A 22437-nucleotide genomic window follows, 5' to 3' on the forward strand; every position below is an offset into this window, starting at 1 on the left:
AAGCATGCTCAGTGTCACACGTTGTCCGTGGCAAAGGGTACCCAGAACCTCTGTCCAGAGTGCCTCAAACCATGCCACATTGCCCACTCCACTTAGCACCAGACATGCAAAGAAGGCTGCTTCCCAGAGGGGGCATGTTGCCCAGCGGACGTGCTCACAGTTCTATAAAGGCAGAGGAGGTTAGGAGAGTTTGGCTTTCAGTCATGCCCATCCCCTACTCCTCACCTGGGCACCCAGAACATTAGTAGTTCTACCCAGAAGCTCCAATCAGCATCCTGCAGATAGCCCTGCCAGTAGAGCAGCCCTAGGGTGGCAGATTGGTACCCAGTGACCACTGGTACCCAACACCATTCTACTCCCCTTCTTAGAATGCCTACTTGAGTGGTAGAGGCTAGAAAGCTACAAACTACATTTCCCAGACTCCTGTGCAACTAGGGTTGCAGATGTCACTTAGTCTCAGCCAATCAGATGCAAGCATGTATGTTTGGGGAAGTAGAAGTAGGTAGAAGGAGGTGGAAGTAGTACTTCTACTGACTCTCTCTACTGGTAAGCGTAGCCTTAGAGCCATTTAGCTTTCCTGTAGCCGTGCTAGGTCTCGAGCTTCATAAGTGTAAGGGCATCTATTTTGCTGCTGTGGATTATGGCACATATGGGCCGGTTCTGGAGCTGGTGGAAGCAGCGGTGGCCTCCTGCTTGGAGGGGCTTCTGGATTGCAGGAGCCAGTGATTTCCTTTTCATAGAAGAGCCCATATTTCTTTGGCAGTCTTCTGCACTCCAGATTTGAGATTGGTCCTTGGATGCTCAACCTAGCCTGCTTCCTCAGCCTTCTCCACGATTCTGTAAGCCATTTAATACTTTGGGAGAAACATAGCAAAACCAAAGACACTTCTTGCTTAAACAACATGAATTGATTCTATTCTCTGTAACTGAAATGTGATTGATACATCTAGAGAGGGGGACCTAGACTGATGTACCCCTCACTACTGAACACTCACCAAGAGCCAGAGAAGTGACACACCTGATTCCTAACCTGGTTTCAGGGTTGGGATGATCATCAAATGCCCTGAAGCGATGGGGGTACGGGGACTCCTGAACAACATTGCCTGGACTCCTACTTCCAACCCTATCATTTATTAGCAAATTACTTAACTTCTTTGCATCTTGGCTTCCTTACCTATAAAGTGAGGATAAAATAGTCCATAACTCATAGGATTGCTGTAGAGGTTCAATTAGCTCATATATATGTAAAATGCTGGTGAGGGGCAAATGTGAGAGAACCATTAGCTGCCACCAAAGATTTCTGCCATCATAAAGGGCAAGTTGGATTTTAATATGTGTGTAAACTAGTCTCTTGCCCCTTTCCAGACATGCTGGTGTTCAGAATAAGATGTCAGACTGGCCAGTATTAACAGATTCAGGCATCAATGGCAAAAGCAGCCACAGTGTGACAGTAAGACCCCAAACTTGAAGTCTCTGGGCCTGGATGTCACTCCCAATTCTATATCTTTCTACTTTGGTGAACTTGACCCTCAGTCCCTTGAAATCTTTGAGCCTTTGTCTCTTTGTGTGTAAAAATTCACATTACCGTCTAGCTCAGGGGTTGTCCTCGGGTTAAATGAGAAGGAAAGACCTAGCACAGCTTGAGAACAGAGCATTTCAGCCATCAGGCTTCCTTTGGTTGAGGTGACAAAGCTCCATTCAACATAAATGAGCAAAAAGTGTGATGCCACTAAGTGGTTAGTGGGCTGTGAGGAGGGTTCATACACAGGGCACACACTAAGTTCAAAGATGAGGCTAGTATCTCTCCATTTCCCTTCTCTGCCAGGGCTTCCACACACATCAGCACATTCTCCCTCACTACAGACTAATTTAGAGCTTCAGTGATGGAGAGAAACTGGCTTTAATGTTCTGTCCAGCCTAGGGCGACTAACTGGGGATGGCGGGGTTAGCCAGGACATGGAACTTTTTGTGCCAGAACTGAAAAAGTCCTGGACAAACTGGGACAAGTTGGCCACCCTCATCCATTCCCAAATCCAAAAGTAAGGGACTGATTGGCCCAGCCTGGGTCAGCGGCTACCCAATACCACCTGACAGTGGCCAACAGTGCTGGTCACACTAGAACATGTTAGCCCCTGCAATAGTCATAAGAATTTGGGGTGCGTCCATGCCCCAGGTTGATAGGACAGGAGGGCACCAGGCAGAGAATCCCATAAATATGCACCATGGACCCAGGGTAGGGACTCAGTGAAGGGTCCTGTATTCTTTCATTCAACATGCATTAAAACAGCCCCATTTCAAGATGTCTATAAGACAACACTCAAGAACTCAGTGGAATCTTTTGATCCCAGAAAAAAAATGCAATGGATTTGCATTTACAATCTGTGCTTCAAAGTCAGAGCATAAGGTAAAAGTCACATAGAATCAAACTACATACCTACCTCTGAGCCATGTACTCTCACTCAACACAGTGCGATGCTCACTTAAGAGAAGTGTGCTGGACCTGGGGCCACCATAGGAAGAACAGGTTTTCACCATCCATCACAAAGTCACTCTGGGACATGGATTCATTGGATGAAAGGTGGTGGACTAGCCCACACAACCGAAATCGTTATTTCTCCCTTGTCTAGAAGTCGCAGGCAACATGGTGATTTCAGATGCTGGGAGGTTATGAGATATACAGGAAAGATTAAGGTTGTAGGATCTGAGAGGGACAAACAGAAGCATTAAGTAGCATGCAACCTTCAGAAATAAAAAATCATTAGATGGATGAAATGGAGCCTTTATCCTCCACAAAACAAAGATTTCTTTGTGGGGTTTTTTGGGGGTGGGGTGTTTTGCCCTTTTCATAAAGAAGACTTTCCACTGGTTATTTTATATCATTCATCAGAACAAGTGACCACCACCAAAAACCTATGCAAACAGTAAGGATAGTGAAAGCCCATCCTGTTGGGTGAAGGCACATCATTCATTCCCACCTCCAGCCCTTCGGACGGCAGCACACACAGCAGGAATTCAGGACAACAGAGAGGAAGCTTGAATGGTGGAATACAGATTGGACCAGAAAAGCGTCACGGGTAATTTTAGTTCCTTTCCTTACTGTAGCTGGGGAAACAGGCAATTGCCCTAAGTGGTTTAAAACATGGATGAGCTGTTCCTTTTAGAGAAACTGTGAGGGTAGATTACACCTGTGATTGGTTTCTCCTCTTCACCCCAATTTGCCTGAACAGGTGGGAAGGAGGTGCCGGCGAGTTCCGACTCATCCCCAGCTGGGATCTGCTGGCCCTATCTGAGGCCTGGTCTCCATTGAAACCACTGCTCCCAACAGCATCATCTCCAATAAAGGTTGATCATCTTCCAGGCCCAATACAGCTTTCTTGAGAACAACTTGACCCTCTCGAGGTGTTCAGACCACCTTACCTGAGGGGTCTCAGGTAAATAGGTTAATTGCACCTTCCATCCTTGCTGCCTCTTCCCATCCAACAGCCCCCCGGTCATTCCAGCACACTCCCTCTCTACTGCAGTCCCGTTACCTGGAAGAAGCTTCGCCATGCCCATGAACAGCCCTCCTACACCCGTCTCCCCAAATACCTGACCCCTCATCTCCATCATTTTTCCTCACTCCCATTCAGCCACCAGATGGCCTTCACCACAGGAGGCTCCCCCTCTGATTACAAATTCCAGATGAGATGGGAGCTTCCCTTCATTTCGGCTTTCTCTTTCAAGGACTCTCAGCACCCCATTGATTCGCCCTCAGTGGGTCCCATTGTGGGTCCCAGACCCACCTCACTTTTCTCCATCTTTCCACTGCTTTCCATATTCAACCTGAGTTCAATGCTTTATTCACGCTTTCTCCTACCCACAACCTACATTCCTCACCCGTTCCTCCACCTCTGTCACCAGGTGAAACTTAAACACCAAATCCACCCAATGCTGGCTTCTTCCCACACGCACTCAGACCACAGAGCATAGTTGGAGCAAATGGCATACCCAGGGTGGTGCCATCATGAAGTCACACTCAGCACCACCACCTGGGTCTTTCATTCTGCCTGGAGTCCCTGAATGGTTCAACTTTCCAGTCTCTGCAAGAATTTTTTCAAACTTGCATTCTGGGCAAACTTCCCATCTACACTATACCCTCCTGACTCTTGGTAGGTAACAGAGAAAGAAGACGACTTAGTAAGAGGGGAATGTCTTCAAAGTCCACAAAATCTCCAAACCTGCCTGTCCTTCCCACCATCCCTCTTCCCACCCAAGGGAGCCTCTTTCCCCAAGATCTGGGCTCTAGCCTCTTCCTCATCTTAAAGACCCATGCTATCGGTCAGCTCATCACCCAGCACCCGCCCTGCATCTTCAACCTCTCCTTCACTAGTGACCCTTCTAACAGTGTTTAAGCCTCTCAAGGCTCTTATGCCTTAGATCAAACAAGTTCCCCAGCAACTCATCCCTGCCAGCCACCACCAGACCCATAGCCTCCAATCATGGCCAGATTTCTTAAATGGAGACTCGTGTTTCCCAACCCTCATCTGCAGATCATGTGAATCACAGGCATCCAGGAAGTTTAAAATATTCATATACATGTATATGTATACACACATGTATATGTATGTTTAAGATACACAGACAAATATAGAGACATATATTTTATGTATATTCTGTACATACATAATATTCTGTTTATTTTATATATAGATAAATACATAGATATATATATATAGAGAGAGAGAAGCCAGATACTGAAGGTTATATATTGTATGATTCCACTTATATGAAATTTCTAGAAAAGGCAAAACTATAGAAACAAAAAGTAGGTCAGTGGTGGCCTGGGACCATAGATGAGCAGGGATTAACTATGAATGGGCAGAAGGAAACCTTTTAGGGTCATGGGAAATTTCTAAACCTAGGTTGTGGTGATGGCTGCACAACCCTATAAATTTACAAAAGTTCAGCAAACTATATACTTAAAATGGTTGAATTCTATGATGTGTAAATTACATCTAAGTAAAAGTGTGTTTTGTGTGTGTGTGTGTGTGTGTGTGTGATTTTTTTTTCAGCCAGAAGGCAGAGGTCTAAGAGGACCAAGCTAGGGCATAAACAGGGAGTTTGCACAGAAACAAGATGAGTCCTGCCCCTCACACTGGATGAAGAGTCCCAAGCGGATGGAGGATGAGGGGAAGACTAGGGTTGCAAAATGGGTGAAGGAGATCAAGAAATACAAACTTCCAGGTAAAAAATAAATATGTCATGGGGGTGTCATGAAGAGGATGGGGAACACAGTCAATAATCTCGTATTGACTTTATATGGTGACGGATGGTAACTAATCTATGGAGGCGGTCATCTGCCAACACATACAAAAGTTGAATCACTATGTTGTACACCTCCAACTGATACAATATTGAATATCAATTATGCTTCAATTATGAAAAAAACATTCCCAAGTTGGGAGGGAGGGAGAGTCAAAAATAGCAGGTCCCTAAGAAGGAGTCCCAAATTACAACCTCCCCACCCCAAGATTCAAGTGTGGCAGGAAAATGAGAAAATTCAAGGATGATTTCTGGAACCCTGGACTGGAGGGACCTATGCACCCCCTCCTAGGCAGAGCCCCCAAGAACATGGCTCAACTCCAGTAAGAAAATGACTGCACCGTGTGTAAGCAGTTTCATCCCCCAATCCCCGGAAAAGTCCCCTGCCCCTAGTGTGAGAGCAGCAGAAGTTTCTGGGTGCCCTGACAGAAAAGCATGACACCTGGAGGAGGCTCAGGGAAGGGAATGAGGATGATGGACAGTTCAGCGGAAGTCAGTATGAACAGGTGGCTAGTAAAAGCCTGGCTTCTGCAGCCTCATCACCTTGGGGTCTCATCACCCCCCACCTGCTGGATTTTCAGACCCAACCCCAAGAAAAGAGGAACATTTCCCCATGCTGACTGATTGGATTTCTGCCAATTCTGAGGTTCGAACTAGACATTAAACTGAGAATTTAGCTAAATAGAGGAATTTGCCTTTGGATGTTTGAGTTGAGGATCCTCTATGCAGAGAACTGGGCATCACCCACAGGGTAAGCAAAGAGGGAGAGCCGCCCCCTCCCCCCCATGGGACAACTACCCCAGCTCTCCCAAGTGAATAAACTAACCCAGGAACTTTGTTTTTCCTAGATTAACATGGAGAAACAACATAGGAGCCTCTTAAAGCAACAAAGAGAGTCAGTGCTCAGCACTGAGGGTTTTTCCCTTTCCCCACCAAGTCAGTGCTTCATCCTTGCTGGGTGCCAGAGAATGTGGCAGCCGGGAGAGGAGCGCATTATCTGGGGGAGATAAGGCAGGGCCTGAGAAAGTGGAGATAGAACCGAGCTGGAGACGGTGTGGAGGGAGATGCCTCGACCGCCTGCCTGGCCCGGGCCACAGCCTCACCCCATCCCAGTGGCCCTGGCCCGGCGGGATCCCAGCCCCAACCCACAGCCAGCGTGAGCCCCGAGCAGCATGCAGGGCTCCGGGAGCCTGACCCTTCCGTGACCAACCTCCAACGAAATCCTGGGTCCCAGCAGGTTGAAACCAATTAAAGGCAGAGAAGTGGGGTGCTCAATAATCACGTGCCTCTGGGCAAGTCACCTCTCCCAGCCTGGGATCCCCCCCTGGAAACTGCTGGGCACGGTAGGGAGAGTGGGATGAGGGCAAGCATAGATCTTCAGTACCATTCTGCAGAAAGGGAGCCCTGATTCCCTCTCAGACCTGTCAAGCCAGGCCCCGGCCGCATCCACCCACACCTGGACGGAAAGGGCTTGGGTAGAGCCTCGTCCCACCAGGGCTCAGACCCCCAGGCTGCCCCCACCCCAGGGACACTGCTCCCTCTCCCCCTGCCCGACGGGCACTGGGGCTGCGGGCTCCTCCCCCGCGCTGTCACAGTTCTTGCTGGCAGGACAAGACTGCAAATATTCTTTCCTCGGAGAATACATGGATTAAAAGGTTTATTTCTCTCTTCTGAGCAAAAAGACCAGGGTAAGGAAGACGCAAGCGCCAAAAATGGAAATATAACCAAAAATCAACTTGTACCGTCCCCCGCCGATGAAAACGATCGCCCAGGCGGATAATTTCCTTTTTCTCTTATGAGCAAGTGTCAGGACAATACAAAGAGATACCCCGGGTCTTGACAATTCACTAGCACTACCTGCGGGGCCTGACGCTCCGGGCCTGTCTCCCGTGAGATCTGAAAAATCAATAAGGAATCAACAGCTAAGCTACCCGTCCTCCTCCGCCAGGGGAGAAGTATTAGTGAGGCTTATCACTGGGGAGCCGGAGGCCTGATCATAATCCTGATTCTGACCACAAATCCCCACATCGGAGGACACACTTCTGGGCACTTCCTTTCCTGACTCTCCTTCTTTCCCAAAGCCAGCAAGGTCTTTATTTCTTCAACAAACCTGTATACTACCCCGCTTGGAAGTTTTGTTCCCACTGTGGTTTGGACTTTTTTTTTTTTCTTTCTTCTCTAACTTCCAGACAGCAACTGTAACAAAAATTCACACCAGCCCAAGACTCCTCTTTTGGCAAGACAACGTAATAATTCCATTCCAGTGGACTCAGTCTGCTGAAGTTGGTATTTTGAAATGGTCTAACACCCACTTTATTAACATTAGGGCTAATTTCTTTTGAAGGGAGTTTAAAGCCGCCAGGACTTCGATTCTAGGGTTAATTGGTCTGTTTGCCACTGTTTGTCAGAACCGCCTTTAACGAACATCTTCAAAGTCTGCTCTGATACCGGCCCCCGCCTGGTCTGAAATGCCTCAAATGTCTTTATCGCTGCCAAAAATGCAGTGAGTGAAAGGGCTTTTTACTTAATTATTTCTGAAAACCAAAAAGGGGATTCTGTGCAGACAGATAATGAGAAATGACACAGTGAAATTAAAATGCGTGTTCGGGCGAAGAAAGCCAGGAGAGCTGAGCTCCTAACTGAGGCCCCCGGAGAGCCCCCGCCTCAGCCCCCTGCACCAGACAGCAGGGATGGGTGCTTGGTTTGGTCTCTTGGAACAGATTTCGTGTAAAAGCCCACGCTGATTGGGTTGCACGGGTTGCCTAGCAACCCTCAGGCCAATAGTATTTGGTTTGCAAATGCCAACATCTGCACAGCATTCCAAGTATAATTTTTAATTCAAACACTTATGTCTGGAGACGGGGAGGGAAATGCATCCTTAAAAAAAAAAAGAAGACTCCACTGGGGGGGGGGCACTTGATGGGATGAGCACTGAGTGTTATACTATATGTTGGCAAATCGAACTTCAATCAATCAATCAATCAATCAATCAAACAAAACGTATTCCCTTATGTCGGTCCCCCCATCCCCACTCCCCACCCCCCTATCCCCACTCCCCCCCCCACCCATCCCCACTCCCAAGCAATTCATGGTTTCTGTTGCTGCTTTTCATGATTCCTACTTTGGGGTTTCTTGGAGGGTGGGTGTGGGGGGGGGCAGTAGAGATGAGTAGAAGGTGGGAAGAAAGTGCAGTAGTTCTTCAGGTGTCCAGGAGGAAAGTGGGGAGACCCACATTTCACTTTACACATAATTAGGAAGGCCTCCCGACAGAAGAGAGAAATAGTTGGGTCTCCCTTTTGTTGAAAATTGTGATTGGTGTGGATTCACGTTTCCCCACCCGGGTCAGATAAGAACTGAGATATGTCCCTTGACAACTGCCCCAGGATGGGGCATGTGGGCCACACGGAGACATTAGTTGGAGAACTCAACACTATTTTCTTCTCCCCAGAATAACTGGATGACAACCTCAGAACAAAATAAGAGAAACCAACCAGCAGAGAAGCTCAGACACCCAACACCTAATAAGGAGTTCACTTCACCATCCCCAAACAGAGCTCACATTTTGAGGATCCTGGCCTCCACGGTATCAAACCCACACGTGCCTGGGTTCCGGTTTTGGCCTGGCATACGTTGGCAATTGCAGCTTCTAGTCCTCTGCCACCGTCTAAATTCCCAGAAATCAATATATTTGCATGTTGTTTGGGTAACAGTGCAACAGAAACCCCCTCAGGGAAATCAGATTTGGAAGGTATCAGGGCAACTCCAGAACAACACCTTTCTTTTAAAAAAATCCAAATGGCATTGCAAACTGATGCTCTGGTTCAGCCATTCCCCAGGCCTCTGCTTGAGTGAATACATTAGCCTTTACTCCTTCCAATATAGAGAGGTCAGATTACCTGCTGGGAAGCAAAGGAAGCCCTAAATCATTTGATGCTGGGGTTGGGGGGCTGTTTGGGGGAATAGCCAGGAGACTCTGAGGAAGGAGGGGAACTTCAGATCTCCGGTTAGGGTAGGGTCCCCTTCCTTGGACAACTTCTGGAGGGCTTTAACTGGAGAGCCTCTGGCAGGAAAAAGTATGCTGGGGGAAAAAGTGTGCTGGGGGCTTTGGTAAAACAAAAACACACAGACACGTTCCCCTCCCCTTTCAGCAGAACACCCCACCCCATGGTGAGGTTGTGGCCATTGGTTTTTGCCAAGAGCAGGAGATCTGATTACTGTTATCTCTGCTTGCATAACTACAAATGTTATCATTACTGCTCAACTGATATGGCTCTGTTTTACAAACACAAAGGAAGACTGTATGTACACTTGCCCTCTTACCAGAGGGGCTGATTTAAAAGAAAAAAAAAAAGAGGGAGAGAGAAGGGAAAGGGAAGGGGGGGCTGGGAACCGAAAGGGATAGGCCTGCTGAATGAGCCTTTCAGAAAGAATTATGTGATAGGTTTTGTGTGTGTATGTGAGTGTGTGAGTGTGTGAGTGTGTGTGTGTGTGCTTTTTTCAAACGTGGCTGCCAAAGCTAAGAATTGAAAAGTATTCAATGGGCATCATGTCAGAAACACAATGATTTATTTTGCTGGTTCATTTTCAAACATGAGCTTTCTCCTTATTCCCTGAAATGTGTTTTGGGCCCAAATCTTCAAAATGTGAGGAACAGAAGTTATGCAGAGAGCCCGGTCTGATTCAAGATAAACAAAGATCCGATTATAAATACGACAGTGGCATATCCCTGGCCTCCAAAGGGCCTCGTCTGCTTGCCCAGACTGCAGTTGTTTCTCTACCCAACACTATAGAGGGTAAAAGCGGGGTCCCCTCTGGCGAGACCCAACCCCACCTGCTCCCGCCCCCCACACCCCCCAACTCTCAGCACAGAAGACATGGCTTGTAGGCCCTCCCAGCTCCACCATCACCTGCCCTGCCTGAGGGACTCCTCCTCCTTGAGCTCCTCCAAACCAGGGTTTGCACACATACAGCGGGTTCTACCCTCAGTTTTTCAAGTCAGGAGCACAGGAAATATGTTTTTATTTTCCTGGTGCCATCCCACAACCTTGAAGCCTTGTCACCGCTAATTCCCACTCTTCCTCCAGGATTGTATAAAAGTTCCTGGAAGCTCACTCAGGCCCTGGTATGGGAGGCAGGCCAGGGAGGAGGGAAGATCTGGTCCGCAAGGGGGCCCTGTCCCCAGACCACAGCTCCTAGCAGGACTGCCTTTGCTGGCCCTCCGTCCACACCACTCTTGGTCGTACTGGGGTGCATAAAGACTCAGGCAAACGCAGCTTCATTTGGGGCCCTCTCTTGTTTGGCTTTTCTAGAACCCTGTGCCTAATTTTTTTTAGCATATTTTTCTAATTGAGATCTAATTCGCATACCATACAATCCACCCTTTAAAAGGATATGATTTGGTGGTTTTAGTTATATTTGCAAAGTTGTGCAAGTATCACCACTATCGAATTCCAGAACATTTCATCACCCCCAAAAGAAATCTCGCCTATACCTAATTTTGAACTCATCCTTTTGAATTGTGTCCTAAAGAGGGTCCCAGGGGCACCTGGGTGGCTCAGTGGTTGAGCATCTGCCTTCGGCTTAAGTTGTGATCCTGGTGTCCTGGGATAGAGTCCTGCATCAGCTCCCTGCAGGACTGTGTCCCTGCCTCTCTGCCTGTGTCTCTGCCTCTCTCTCTCTGTGTCTCTCATGGATAAATAAATAAAAATCTTTTAAGAAAATAAATAATAAAGAGGGTCCCATATTGCTTAAGCTTCAAGCCCCATAAAAACTAAATCCACCCCCAGATCAGAGACCTCCTGCAAAGCAACCTCAGGCCAGCCTCCCAAACGCAGTATTCTCTAGTCCAGAGCCAGATACACTGGGTGAGGTGAGACAGAGATCCCCCGGAACTCAAATGCCCAGCCCAGCTGGGATTTTGGGATTTGCCACCCTTTACCCAAGGACAATGGGAGCCTGGAGTCCCTTCTGAAGGACCCACCAGAGCCTAAACTCTCTTTTCTTCCCTGGGGGCGCTTTCCCAGACCTGAGAACCACGGAGGCCCTATCTGTTCATCTATTTCTTCTTTTAAACTCAAAAGGCAAGAATTTGCTTCTTTTGTTCTCTGAATTGCATCTCCCTTCCCTGAGGCTGGGAAGAGAAAGCAGTACCTGCCTCACCAAAGGTCACAAAATAACCGAAAGTAGGGGTTACTGAAATCCAACTACTGACCTGAGACTCCGGAAACAACACAGCTCCAGTCTGTAAGAGCTTAAAGGTCTCTCACTGCCCAGACACTTCTAAGACAGAAGAGGGCTAGGTATGGTGCCAAGTGATCTTGCAGCAGGTGATGCCAAGGGACCTTCCTTGAGAATGATGCCATCTCCCTAAATAAGAAGGTGGCTGTATTATCCATCTTTAAAATTTGGGGAGGGAGGTGACTGAAGCAAGCCCTGGGGCCCTGTCTCCCTGCCACCGCAATCTGATGACAGTGGAGCCAGGGGCTGTGCCTGTGTGGTCAAAACCTTACTTAGGGCAGCAGGGCCCTGGGTCCTGGTCAACCAGAAAATCATCCATTTGGGGTTATTTATTCACTTTCTCACTCTAAATCTCAGTTTACTACGTACAAATCACCAAGCTTGCTTGGTACTAACACTTTGTGAGATCTCGTCTCCCTTGAGGGTGATATTTGATTTATATTTTTATTTGAGTTTATCTAATTTTAAAGACTGAGAAATGCATAAGGCACAAAAGAACTCAGAACCACCCCCCCCCCCCAAAGATGGCCTAGGTCACCATCTGCTCCTCCGGAAGAAGACTGGAGAAATGATGGTGCCACTCCAGGTGGAAGAGCCCACAGCCAGCCCCTTGATGTCGGAAAGGGCAGCCCTGCAGTTGGAGCCACCATTAAGTGTCCAGATGATGACCACAGTAGCAATGATGATAGCACCAGCTCTGCTGTGTTCGCTTCCTGCCGGGCACTGAGCTGAGCAGTTTCCCTGCAGGGCTCTCAGCATCATTCTATGAGAGAGGTACTCTTGCCATCCTTATTTTGCAGGTAAGGGAAAAACACAATAGAGAGATTGAAAGTTTGAGCAGTGTCATACAACTAGGTATTAAGAGAGCAGCATTTCTATACTGTCTGCCTGCCTCCAGAGTCTTGCTCTTCACCACCGCTCCATGCTTCCTCAAGCAGGTAAAGCTGAGAATGAGCCACCTTCTGGTTCCAGTGCACAGAGATGCCCCTTTCCAGGCTGGACCAAACAATGAAGTGGATTAGGGTTTCCCTCAGGTCACGACTGAACTTTTACTGCTTTGCTTGCTATGAGAAACTAAGGATATCTGACCTCAAAAACAACCATCTCAATTACCTAGAGGGGAAAGTGAATCCCTACCTCACACCATATAACTAAATAAATTCCAGTTATACCAAAAATAAACAATATACTGAAATCATAAAAACACCAGAAGATAATATTACAATAATGGAGTAGGGAAGGCTGGTTTAAGTAGTCACTTAGCTCAAAAATCTTAAAAAGAGTGAAGCACATTATCTGGAGAAGAAAAACAACATCACTGATAGAGCTAAAAGGTAAATGATGAGCATATTACAGACAGAAGCCTCATTTGCTTTACAAATAACTCCTATTAAAAAAAAAAAAAAAGAACAATCATCCAATAGGGAAAAAAAGCAAAGGATATGAAAAATTCATAGCAAAGAAATTCTAAAAGGCTCTTAAGATATATTAAAAGGTGTTCAACCCTGCTCATAATAAGAACATTCCAAATTAAAATTACCCATCTGGTTGGCAAAGATCTACAAAGATTAGCAAGGATGTAGAGAAACATATCCTCATCCAGTGCTGGAAGCCATCCACTCAGCGCCTAGGGAGAGCAATAAGGCAATCAACCTTTGATCCTGCAATTCCATTTTTAGGAATTTAGCCTACGAATATGCCCAGATATGTAGGAAATGACTAAATACAAGAATGCTTATTGTATTATTGTTTTTAGTGGTGAAAGATTGGAAGTAACCCAAATATCTGAGTAGAAACCTGGTCAAATAAATTATGGAACAGATTGCTATGCAGATATTTTAAAGGATTCAAAACAATGAAGTTGGATCCTTACCTCACATTATATACAAATATTATCTCAAAATAGATCAAAGACCTAACTGTAAGAGCTAAAACAATCTCTTAAAAGAAGACACAGGAGTAACTTTTCATGATCTTGGATTTGGCAATGGATTCTCAGACGTGGCACTAAAAGCACAACCAACACCAACAAAACTAAATAAATTGGACTTCACCAAAATTAAAAATGTTTGTGCATCATAGAATATTATCAAGAAAGTGAAGTGACAATTCACAGAATGGGAGAAAATATTTACCAATCATCTATCTGATAAGAGTCCCATAGGCTGAATATATAAAGAACTCTCACAGCTCAACAACAACAAAAGCAACAACCCAATTTAAAAAATTAAAAACATGGGAAAAAAAAAAAAAAAACATGGGCAAGAATCTGAATAGACATTTCTCCAAAGAAGAAACACAGATGGCCAATAAGCACACAGAAAGATATTCAGCATCATTAGTCATTAAGGAAATATAAATTAAAGCCACAAGAATCTACTTCCCACCACTACTAGGGTGGCTGTAATAGTAAGAAAAATGGAAAACAAGTGTTTAGCAAGGAGGTGAAAATTTGGAACCCTGATACACTGCTAGTGAAATGCGAAATGATACAACTGCTTTGGAAAATAGTTCAATGGTTCCTCAAAAAGTAAAACATCGAAATACCGTGTGACCCAGCAATTCCGCTCCTAGGTGATACCCAAGAGACTTGAAAACAGTTGTTCATATAAACTTTTATATATGAAGGTATATAGGAGCATTATTCATAATAGCCCAAAAAGTGACAACAACCCAAATGTCAATCAGTGGATGAATGGGAAAACAAAATGTGGTCTATCTATACAATGGCATGTGATTTGGCATTAAAAGGGAATGAAGTTCAGACATCAGCTACGATATGAGTGAAGCTTGTAAACATTATGCAAGTGAGGAAGCAGACAAAAAGGGCCACATAGTGTATGATTTCACGTATATGAAATGTCCGGGATAGGCAAATCCATGGAGAAGGAAGGAAGATCAAGGTTTGTTGGGGGCTGGGTAGTGACTGCTTAATAGTTATGAGTTTCATCCTGAGGGGATACTTTCTGGGATTAGTTGCTGGTGGTGATGGCTGCAGAGCTCTGTGAATATACAGAAGCCACTGAATTGTATATTGTTAAATGATTAAGGCAAGAAATTTTAGGTTATATAAATTTTACCTCAATTAAAAAAAAAAAGAAGGATGAGGAAGTCTTTTCTGTACCAATCGAAATAATCCCCAAGATATATTTTTAAGTTAAAAAAAAAATAGGCAAGTATACCACTGCAGAACATTAGGTGTCCATGGTATCATTTACTTTATTTTAAATGCACCTGGGTAGCTCAGTTGGTTAAATGTCCAACCCTTGATCTCAGATCAGGTCTTGATCTCAGGGTTGTGAGTTTGAGCCTTGCTCTGGGCTCCATGCTGGGTGCAGACTACTAACTAACTAAATAAATAAATAACTAAATAAATAATAAATTAATTAATTAATTAATTAATTAACTGACCAGGTTATTTGGGGTTTTTTTGTTTTTTAAAGTAGGCTCTACAGCCAGCGTGGGGCTTGAACTCACAACCCCTAGATCAAGAGTCACATACTCCAATGACTGGGCCAGCCAGGTGTCCCTGATTGACCAAGTTTTAAGATAACCCACCACTGTGGGAGTAGCAGCAGAGAAACAGATCCACACCTGGGCCATCTCCAGACTTCGGGGAATAATACACCCTCCCCCAAGGGCAGTGTAGCCTCCAGCAGAGGCCTTGCCAAGGCTGGTCTGCCTTGTTTACCCGGGTGCACAATTGGCCATGCGGCCTCCACTCTCCCACACTCACGCTGGGCCGCAGCAGGCAGCACCGGCTGGGGCTCACACCCTCTGATACATCCCCAGAGAATCTATCATAACCAGCTGAGCAGAGGGACCTGGCAAGCTGACCAACGTGGAGCCGTGTTGTGTACATTTTCTTTCTCCACAAGCAAAACTGACTGCCAGACAGCCGGTCTGATCCAGTGCAGTTGCTTCGGCTCACAAAAGGTGCAAACACAGCTCTGTTCTGGACTGCATGCTTGCACCATCACCACCACCACCACCACCACCACCATCCCCCACCCCGCCGCCAAATTCATGTGCTGAAGCCCTCACTCACAATGGGATGGTCTTAGGATGTGGGGCCTTTGGGAGGTGATTAGGTTCTGATGAGGTCATGAGGATGGGGCCCCATGAAGAGATTAGTGTCCTTATAAAGAGAAAGGAGCTAGAGTTGCTCTCTCCACCCCCATGAGACCACAGCCAGAAGATGCCGCAGGAAACGGGCCCACACTGAATACAGAACCTGCCATCATCCTATTCTTGGATGTGTAGGTTCTGGATCAGTGAGAAATAAATGTCTGTTGTTTAAGCCACTCAGCTAATTTTGCATATCAGCCTGCATAGACCAAGACATCCTCTAAGAGTGGCCCAGAGAGAGAACAAAAGGGGCAAAATTGCATATGTCCAGCACACGTGTGGAGTCAGCATGAACTGGGATCCCCAGCCCTGCCTCCGTTCCTGGGTGTCCCTCTGGTGTGAGTGTCCTACCATGCCAAGTGCCATTTTCATGTCAAAAAATAAGCAGTTTTTGTATATCATGGCCCAAAGTACAAGCCAACAACTTCATGTGGGGCCAAACCGCAAAATAAAAAATCCAATCAGTTCCAAAACTGGAGGAAAACTGGCTTAAGGGAACTTTTTGAAAGACAGCACAGTACTATACTTCATGGGCACTTTTGGAGATTTTCAAGGATAAATTTGACCCTGTGCGATCCTTCATCACATCATGCGATGGCTTTTGAATCTTACCCCTGAGTTAGATATGACTCCACTATCAGAAGAACAGAGTGCAATCAACTTCTCTGCATGTAGAAGATAAGAAATGAGGACATTTGCTTCCCAAACTTTCCCCAAGTACCTCTCACCACCCCATCCTGCAAGTAACGTACTACAATGTTCGTCATGCAAGTAGCGCAAGGAAGAGCCTGCATGTGTTCAACACTTTCAATGTTCCTGGTGACCTATAGACAAATCTCATCCAGATGACAATATCTGTAGGAAGGAAATAACATCCTCGTTTTATTAATGGGGACACAGGCTCATATTAAGTGAAGGTAAATGGAAGTCAATGATGGTCCCCAGTCTGAGAGATCCAAAGCCCGCCATCTATCTACTTCACCACTAGGCCTTCTTAGGCTGACCAGATCACACTGATTATCTCATTTGCCTGTTTTGTTTTCCCCCCAACACTAATTTTCTTCTTCAATCTATATGCAATTTAGCTCCTTTTACTCAGACAACTTCCTTGTCTGCAAATGCTCACTGGGGAGATCTTAAGACCACACTTACCCAGAAACTCGTTACCACATGTACCCAAGCCAACCTGCTGAGTCCCTGTAACAATGCTCCTGCAGCACGAATCTCTTTCTCCAATAGCTTCTAAGTCATTCCACTAACATTTCTAGTCTCTCTCTAACTCCCATGGTATTCCAAATCCTGCTCGCTCCCAAGACTACCTGCGGCTCTTATTACTTTCCTGTCATTGATTTCGTGCCGGGGTTTCTAACTAACCAATACAGATCCCATGCTTTCATTTCTTTCTCTGTCCTTGGAATCTGAAACATCTCCCAATTTACTACCATCTGCTCCCTTAATTAATAGGCTGTTTACCTCCCCTGTAAGACCTTGTAGTGATTCTCTTGGACCTCATCCCTAACTTTGTGCACATTGCAGGCTCTCATTAGTCTTGGTTTATAATCCAGTTTTCAATCTATTTGACAGCTCTCATCTCCAAGCCAATTTGAATTACATTTTTCTCATAAGATATCATAAGACACAAATACGCTTTTTCGAACCTGGAACAAATGACATCTACTACATTCCCTCTGTCCACTTCTTTTATAATTTGAAGAATAACCCCCCCAAAAAAAATAAAAGAAGAAAAGAAAGAAAGAAAGAAAGAAAGAAAGAAAGAAAGAAAGAAAGAAAGAAAGAAAGAAAGAAAGAAAGAAGAAAAGAAAGAAAGAACCATCAGTCTGGTTTGTCTGATACAAATTCACCTCTGTTTCTTGAGGTCTCAGGTTTGTGTGACTGTCTCTAAGGAGTTCCCTCTGCCACATAGCATGATATGGCTTCTTCTCCAGCCCCTCCTTGCCCCAGCACCCTCATTAGCAGATCTGAAATGCACACGACACAATTGTACCCAAATGCGTAACCAAAGATATAAATGAATAAAGTGAGGGCACTTGGGTGGCTCAGATGGTTAAGCATCTGCCTTCGGCTCGGATCATAATCTCCAGAACTGGGATGGAGCCCCGCATAGGACTCCCAGCTCAGCGGGGAGTCTGCTTCTCCCTCTCCCTCTGCCTCTCCCCCTGCTTGTGCTCTCTGTCTCTCTTTCAAATGAATAATAAAAAAAATCTTTGCAAAAAAATAAATGAACAAAGTGGATGGTTTTATAACTTGAACTGTCGACACCACTTACAGCTAGAGGTGACCGGTGAGTTCTTCAGAAACGACTTAGTATTTGAATTTTGTTATCATCACACGAAATGGTCACTGTTGCATAAAATACAATCATCCTCTATCCTTTCTTCATAGGTCCAATGGATGAAGGAAGATTAGCATTTCTTCAGCTCCACCTCTGTATCCAGTCCTGAGTGAGGGGTTGGCTTCATATGCTTGATTTCAGTGATGTTTTAAATGTGGCTTCATGAGCATCACCTGAAGATTTTGGTAAAGCTGCAGCCCTCCAGACCTCACTCCCAGATTTTCTAAATCAGTGGCTCCGGGCTGAAGCTCAGAAATCTGTTCTTCAAAAGTGTCATAGGCCGTTTCTTGATTACTAAGTGAATTTGGGAAGCACCGACTTCTCAAAGCAGCCCAGGAATGTCCATTTCAGCCGTTTTCATCAGTCATTTGTTGGATGAGGAAACTAGAACCCAGAGAGCTTAAATAATTTGCCCAACATCAAGGATGAGGAACAGTAAAGCCGAACCTTAAAGATGAGTCTATAGGATTCTGGAGCTCATCCTCTCTCCATGATTCCACAGAGCCTCCATTTTGATGGGAAACTTAATTTTGGTTGTTGTACTTGGAATACCTCATTTTTATGAAAATGAATATTCAGCACTGCCAAAAGACATTTGGTGTACACTAATATTCATAGCTGCATTATTCATGACAGCCCAGATGCAAAACAACCCAAGTGCCACAAGATGAGTGGAATACATACATATTCTACTATATTATATATTATATATATATAATTATTATTATATATATAATATATGTGTGTGTACGTAATTCCTCCATATAAAGGAATGAAACTGACAGATGCTACAACATGGATGAGCCTTGAAAACATTATGCTAGGGAAATACGTCAGACACAAAAGTTCAGATATCATATGATTCCACTCCTATGAGGTATCTAGAATGCACAAATCCGTAGAGACAGAGAGAGGATACTTGGGGCGGGGGCCAAGGGGATGGAGAATTACTACTTAAAGGGCACAGGGTTTCTGTTTAGGATCATGAGTGGTGGTGATGTTACATAACACTGTGAATGTACTTGGTGTCACTGAATTTTGCACTTAAAAAATAGTACATATTTTGTGATATGTATCTTATCACAATAAAAAGGCATGTAAAAGACATCCGGGAGTGATGGGAGATGAAGCCATATATTTATTCCCTCTGGAACTTAGACTAGGAGTAGGACAGAAAGTAAGCCCCTGAGACTGTCTTCTACTTGCCCCTAACGTTGGACAAAAAACATATTTCTGGTTAATTGAAGGTTCCAGTTGGTCATGGCATCACTGTATGTTGCTCCTAGCTCACTCTTCCTAAGACAAAGACAGGCGGGGAGCATTTTGGCACATAGGGATGAAGTTAGTCTGTTCCTGAGACCCCGCAGCTGCGTGGCTCTTCAGTTCTGGGGCTTACCCCCCCACCCTTTGGATAGCGTCTGTTTTTGGTGCAGGTTTATGGCACCTGCAATGTGAAGAATCCTGATGACTATGGTATGCATTTGGTCAAATGATTGGTAAAACTTCTTTTTTGTAAAAAGATTTTTAGCTTTATTGAGATATAAATGACAAATGAAAATCATATATACTTAGGATGTACAGTTGTTTGATATACATACACATTGTGAAACCACAATCAAGCTAATTAAAATATTCATCACTTTACATAGTTACTTGTGTGTGTGTGTGTGTGTGTGTGTGGTGAGAATACTTAGCATCTACCCTCTTAGCAAATGCAAATACACACAAAAAAGTATTAACTATAGTGGCCATACACTACACTAGATCCCTGGAACTTACTCATCTTGCATAACTAAAAGTTTGCAGCCTTTGACCAACCTCTCCCCATTTTCCCCATTACACAACCCTGGCAACCACCATCCTGCTCTGTGCTTCTGTAAGTTTGACTACTCTTTCGATCCCACATATGAGTGAAGTCGTGAAACATTTGTTCTTCTACATCTAGTTGATGTCACTTAGCATAATGTCCTCTGGACTTAACCACGTTGTCACAAATGGCAAGATTTCCTTCTTTTATAAGGCTAAATAATATTCCACTGTGTGTGTGGCTCACATTTTCTCTATCCATGTGTCAACAGACATTGTGAAGATCAGAAAGAAAAAAAAAAAAGGATTTAAACCCTCTGATCCTGAGAGAAGTCATTCCACGTCAATTTAAACCAGATGAAAAGTTGTCCTCTGTGAATGAAGTGTCTCCTCAGAGATACAGAGGGGCCAGCACAGATGATGCTTAGCACTCTGTACAGCTCTGGAAACTTCCCACTCAAAGGCAAGATGAGACCAGGAGATAGAGAAGGGACAATTATGGAATAATTCAAAATAATGAATTTACGTTTTAAATTCAGTTTGAGGAGTTATTTAAGGGCATGTTCTTCTGTGTTTTTCTAGATGATTTCAGGGAAAATGTGATTACATCCTCAGGATGCCTAAAAGGAAGATTCTAGGTATATGACAGTTAGGGCTTGCATGCTTCCACAATCCGTTCTTCCTGAGGAAGCAAGCAAGCCAAAATCTCCCGGGCAGACCCAGCACTTAGTCCTAGCAGAGGCAGTTCGAGGCGGAGAAGAAATGCAATGACCGTCGGTCCCCGTTTATCCTATAGCCCTGAGTCTGTTTGATCACAGTGAACATCGCGGTGAGGGACATCCATCCCGGGGGGCGGGAGAGAATGAGCAGGCCAATTTCACATCACACGTGAGCAAAACACCATTAATCTAAGCATGGAATGAATCAACATGAGATCTCCTGAGAGCCGAGAAAAGGGGTAAGGCTCAAAGCAGGACCTGCTAAAGCAGCAGACGTGCCATATAGGCTTTAAGCAACCTGCAGCGTTTGTTGGAAATACTTTTGTCCTCTTTTAATAGTTAACCTGACCCCAGCTCAGGAATCCAAGATACTGAGTCGTCTATTGTGCACCTGGACAAAACTTTCAAAACCTTAATTACTTATAATCTTGGTTTCAGCACTAATCTCAGTAATGCTGGTATAACCTTCCTCTTTTACTGCTCCCAGATGCTCCACACCAACATATATCTTATCTCCAGCAGGAGACTCTGTTTTTTATGATTTTAAGACATAGCTTGAAAATGTCTCCATCTTATCTCGGAGCAGAAGTGGTGTCACTTGCCAGCCCAAATACTCTACTAAGAGTTTCCCCTCTCACTCAGCTGCCACGGCTGCTTCTTTCAGCCCAGCCAGACTCCTGCTGAGATAAAAATGCAACTCATTTAGGTCAATGATTAAATTGAAAGTTATAATATCACTAATTAAGTTTGAGCAAAGAGAGAACCAAGAGAAAAAAAAACCACCCCAAACAAACAAACAAATTCTTTGAGAGGGTCATGCAGCACCTGTCCTGACAATCAGCACCCCTGCCACCCCCCACCCAAAAGCAGACAGTTTCATGAAAGCGTTTGAGAAAGCCTCCCCCGTGCCTCGTCACTAGGGTCTCCGCTTTCAAACTCAGAACAACCACTTATTGTCTCCCAAGCACACTTTTCCCCCCTCAGAGCCTGTGTGCTCATTGGACTGTGGAAAGAACCTTCCAGACTCAAGCGCATTTCCTGAGACTGCCAGCCAGGAAGGAGCTGGGGAGGAAGATGGGTGCCCGGTGAAGAAATTGAGATCGCACTGAGAAGGATTCATAATGCATGGAACTCAGGTGTGGTGAAGTCAGGTGATCCGCCTGGAGGTGAAAATAGCCTGAAGGTAAGGCACCTTGTAGGGACCAGGCCAGCAGTAGGGCGCCAAAGCCCCCCACTTCAGGTGTCAAGCCCGCCCTCCCTGCATTTCCTTGAAACCCGTGCCCAAGGCGCCTCTCTGGCCTCGCCTTAGTCCCAGCCCTAGATCCACCGAAGCCCAGGGACCAAGGACAGCAAAAACAGGTTCCATTCTCCCGACATGACCCGTCTAAAAGAAGGCTTGGGGCGGGGGCAAGGGTGGGGGCCCAGGGGGCGCGTCACAGCAAGCCCGGGCCTGTCTGCCTGAGTCGGCGATAAACTAGCAGTTCTCACACCTGGGCCAGCCACGTCCTCCAACCCGTCCCACAATCACCAGACACCTTCCTGCTGATTCCCGCCCCAAGTGGCCTGGAGAGAAGAGCTGGGGCTCCCGCCCAGACCCCCCTCCAGGAGGCTCCCCAGCCGTGGGCTCAGTGCGCCTGCTTCCCTGTGCTGGATGCGGAGGGCCCATTATCCCCGTGATGAGGAGCTGATAGTTCTCAAGCAATTAAACAACGCCAGGAGTCTTTTACACAATCCTCTAATTACCAGTCTTAGCACCAGAATTACACCCTCCAAAGCCTGGCTGATGCTACTGTAGACTTTTGGGAGCTACAGACGCTGGGAGAAAGATCCCAAGAGGACAGCTCGTCTGGGGTCATGATGTGGGAGCGGGTACAGCTTCAGTCAGGCCAGCCA

At 45.5% G+C, this 22437-nt stretch overlaps 1 long non-coding RNA gene across 2 annotated transcripts; it reads left to right on the plus strand.

The window, feature by feature from the left end:
* The first annotated feature begins 477 nt into the window (after positions 1–477).
* Positions 478–5907, plus strand: LOC111093024. Of its 2 annotated transcripts, none has more exons than XR_005380303.1 (4): positions 478–546; positions 2888–3074; positions 3228–3431; positions 5052–5907. It is a non-coding gene; the product is annotated as an uncharacterized LOC111093024 (long non-coding RNA). The 2 variants fall into 2 exon arrangements; XR_005380304.1 differs by lacking the exon at positions 478–546 and adding an exon at positions 557–839.
* The last annotated feature ends 16530 nt before the right edge of the window (positions 5908–22437 follow it).

Source organism: Canis lupus, chromosome 28, assembly GCF_011100685.1.
Source record: "Canis lupus familiaris isolate Mischka breed German Shepherd chromosome 28, alternate assembly UU_Cfam_GSD_1.0, whole genome shotgun sequence".
NCBI lineage: Eukaryota > Metazoa > Chordata > Mammalia > Carnivora > Canidae > Canis > Canis lupus.